The sequence below is a fragment of the Hevea brasiliensis genome, chromosome 11 (genome assembly GCF_030052815.1).
Source record: "Hevea brasiliensis isolate MT/VB/25A 57/8 chromosome 11, ASM3005281v1, whole genome shotgun sequence".
Classification (NCBI taxonomy): Eukaryota; Viridiplantae; Streptophyta; class Magnoliopsida; order Malpighiales; family Euphorbiaceae; genus Hevea; species Hevea brasiliensis.
In genome coordinates, this window is record NC_079503.1 from 39,978,355 (window position 1) to 39,981,911 (window position 3,557).

The window sequence follows — 3,557 nt, forward strand, 5'->3', positions numbered from 1 at the left end:
TTCTGGCTGCACTTCACTGGATACCGTGTCCCACCACTCATAAGCATCATCTTGCAACAAGGATATAGCAGCTTCCAGGTTTTGCTCTGGAGTGCAGTGGAGCTGTTTTAGTACTCTGCCCGTTCTGTTCAACCAGTTCTACCGCAATGAGTCATCTTCTCTCTTGCCATAGAAGTCCACAGCTCCAAACTTCCTTAACCTTTCCAGGTGTGATTTCTGCTGTGGAGCTGGTGGTGGTGGCGGTGGTGCTGGCATTACTCCAGCCATCTGTCTAAAGAAGTCGGCCATTTGTTGGAACATGGCCTGTGGAGGCTGAGCAGGCTCTGCCTGAGCTGGTGGAGCAGATTCTCTCATGCCCCCAGTCTCAGCTGCTGCAGGTGGAGCATGACTCTCCACTTCCTCCTCAACGGCTCTCTGAGATGAAGGATCCATATCCTATTCAAAATAAGAAAGATAAACAGATCTGCGTTAGTGTCACCTCGACTCTTACAAATGCAATGCATGGTATGGACTCAATCTAGGCCCAGAAACGCCTAAACCGTGCTCTGATACCACTAAATGTGACACCCCTTACCCGTGTACAGTATACCCGAGTAAGTAATGCCACACGGTGTATCGGCACACTCTAATATACCTTACTTAATTTGTGTCATGCTTTTGAAATTAATTTATGAAATATGATTTATTTTAACCATTTATCAAAAGTATTATTTCATTTGAGGTTCCGAAGATTTTAAAGAAAATCCGGCGGAGTACCGGCTAAAAATAGAGAAAACAGTTCTTCGGAACCTGTTAAAAACACTTTCAATATACAATTTCATTCATTCTCAACTCCAATATCATCCATAAAACTCAATATCAATATCTCAGTAATTTGTCAATTTCAGGTCTCAACAACCTTTTCATTTTTCAAAACATCCCTTTCTCAGGGTTCTCATACATAAACAACCATTAAATATTCAAATTAATACCATACATAACCATAAATCTTTATTATTTACATGAACCTCAAAATACATTACATAAATCCTAAATACATATGAGAAAATAAAAAGTTAATTACAAGATGACAAAATGGCATCTAGTGTCCTACCAATGCACTGCAGGTGACGAGGTGACACAGACACTGAGCAGAACTGTCAGATGGACCCACCCAGTCTTTGGTCTACTGGGCTCACGATCGGGATCTCCAGTACCTACGCGTGGCAAAAGCAACGCGCTAAGCAATAATGCTTAGTGGTGCAATAATAAAATAAAAGAAAATAGCAGATATAAATATGTATTGCATGTGCATGTTTTGTTTGTCATGTATTTGTATATTCATTCTTTTATTTCTTCTACGTTGCTCATTTTCATTCATTTGGTTGCCCAAGTAACCTACACTAGACGACTGGACTGGATAACGGGTAAACTGGCACTGGGTACCTAGTACCTCGGGCCGTCACACCATCGGTCACATATGTATCTCCCGGTGTGCAACAGAACAGCTAACAAGCTGTAAATAATATCAGGCACAAGGCCAAGTCTCAATGCAAAGTCAGAATGGCTAAAAGCCATGAAATCACAGAATGGCATTTTTGCCATGTGCGATCGCTAACTGAACCCTATTGGCATGCCAAACTATCCAAACCAATCTTGTTAGGTATACTAGGGCATTTGAAACTCTTAAATTCGTCAATTTGTGAATTTCAACTTTTTTGGTGTTACTATTCATCATTGGTCAACAAAAATGTTGACTTTTAGAATAAAAATGTGTACATCAACTTTGGCACTCCCAACATACCACATTTGGTGTTTAAAACTTGTTGGCATTAAGTGTTTTTGCAATTTCAAAGTGCAACCCACACTAGCAGAAAATTTCAGTTTTGGTGCCCTAACTTCACTGTTCCATTGGGCACTGTTACTGTTTGAATTTGAAGAAATGTAAAACATGAAAGTTGTTCCTTATTTTGTCTAGTTGAATTTCCTTTTTTGAATCACTCCATTTGGAGTTTTGTAGCTCCAGATATGGCTCAAAAACCCAAGCTGCCCGGATATGCAGTCTGCAGAATTTTACCATATCTACAGTGCATGAACAGTGACTTGAGTCACTTGGTTGAATGGGTTCTGGCCATAATTTGGGGTAGGTTCCTTCATGAAAGTTGTTTGTCTATGTCTTGACTTGTTGCTGTAAAAATTTCAGACCAATTGACCAAATCTACAGTGACTTATGGCCAAATGAACAGTTACTGTTCATTTGGCAAATTCTGCAGAATTCAGTTTCAGGGTTCCGGATTGTGGCTGAGTTTTGACCCTTTTGCTTTGGTCTTTTGGGCATGGTTTCTTCAGCAAAAATGTGCCATTATAAGCCTAGTTTCATGTCCAATTGGCCAAACATCAATTGGACAAGCACAACCCAAGTTATGGCTGTGCAAAGGGACTGAAATTTCAGTCCCTATGCTGCTGTCCATAGGGCAGCCTGCAACCTCTCCTTGCCATAATATTTTTCAGTCCCATTTATGGTTAACACATCTAAAATGGTCACTAATTGACCATTACAATGTGCCCTAACAATTCCCTAAGCCAAATCAATTTTCACCTTTCCTAAACCCTAATTCAAGTCCATGTTTTATACAATTTACTTTAGTTAGCTTTTAATTCATTATGCTTGTGTTTATAAACTTCTAACATGATTCTAGCTCACTTCAAGCTCATCAAAACACTCCTACATATTCCTTTTCTAGGGCAGCCAACATTCAAGAGCTCATACACTTTGGTTTTATTTCATTTTAATTACAAGTCTCACTAAATTTCAAGTCCAAAATCATGAAATTTAAAAGTTTTATGTTTATAGTTGCACTAACCTCTTTGCTCAACTTATTGAGCTTGTGAAAACTCAAGAATTCCTCCTCTTTGTGGCTGCCTAGAGCTTGCTTAGGGTGTATAGGTTAATTTTTGTGAAGATAACTTAGGGTTTTGGGGTGAGGGTTGAGAGATCTTCAAGCTTGAGTGAGGAAGAACAATGGAGGTTTGCTTCTTGGCTATGGTGTGGCTGAAATGGAGAAGGAGATGGCTGCCCACGTTTTTGGTCTTCTTTTGGTCTTTATTTAGTCTTATTTATCTATTTTATTTGTTGGTTAAATGGGTGCTTAAGTGTGATTGGTTGGAAATTACAAATGACATCATATTGATGTCATAAATTGCATTTTATTGCATTTTTCTTTTCTTTCCTCCACTACTCATTTTCAATTTAATTTCTAGCAATGTTTCTTCATATTTTTTTTCATATTAATTATTTACTCAACTGGACAAGTCGGCCAAAAATCACCTCGGAAGGCGAAATGACCAAAATGCCCTCCGTTTGGCTTAACGGGTCAAAATTGTCTGTACCGATAGAAAAATTTTTCTAGGTATTTTCTTGGCATTCTAATGCCATAGGAACCTCAATTACCCTTCTCTGGAGTCCCAAAAATTATTTTATAATTTTTTCCCCGGGTCTAGGGCTCCTCGTTGCGAGAACCGCAACTTCCCTCCGGTTACCCATCGCTTGGGCACCGGCTCGTTTTGCTTGGTTGTAT

The 3,557-nt window shown here is 39.2% G+C and overlaps 1 long non-coding RNA gene across 1 annotated transcript; it reads right to left on the minus strand.

Annotated features, from left to right (window-relative positions):
* Positions 1–858: 858 nt before the first annotated feature.
* On the minus strand, positions 859–3,147 carry LOC131170434 (uncharacterized). Its single transcript, XR_009141183.1, has 2 exons — positions 2,844–3,147; positions 859–1,196 (listed from the first exon to the last, which is right to left on the minus strand). It is a non-coding gene; the product is annotated as an uncharacterized LOC131170434 (long non-coding RNA).
* Between the last annotated feature and the right edge of the window lie 410 nt (positions 3,148–3,557).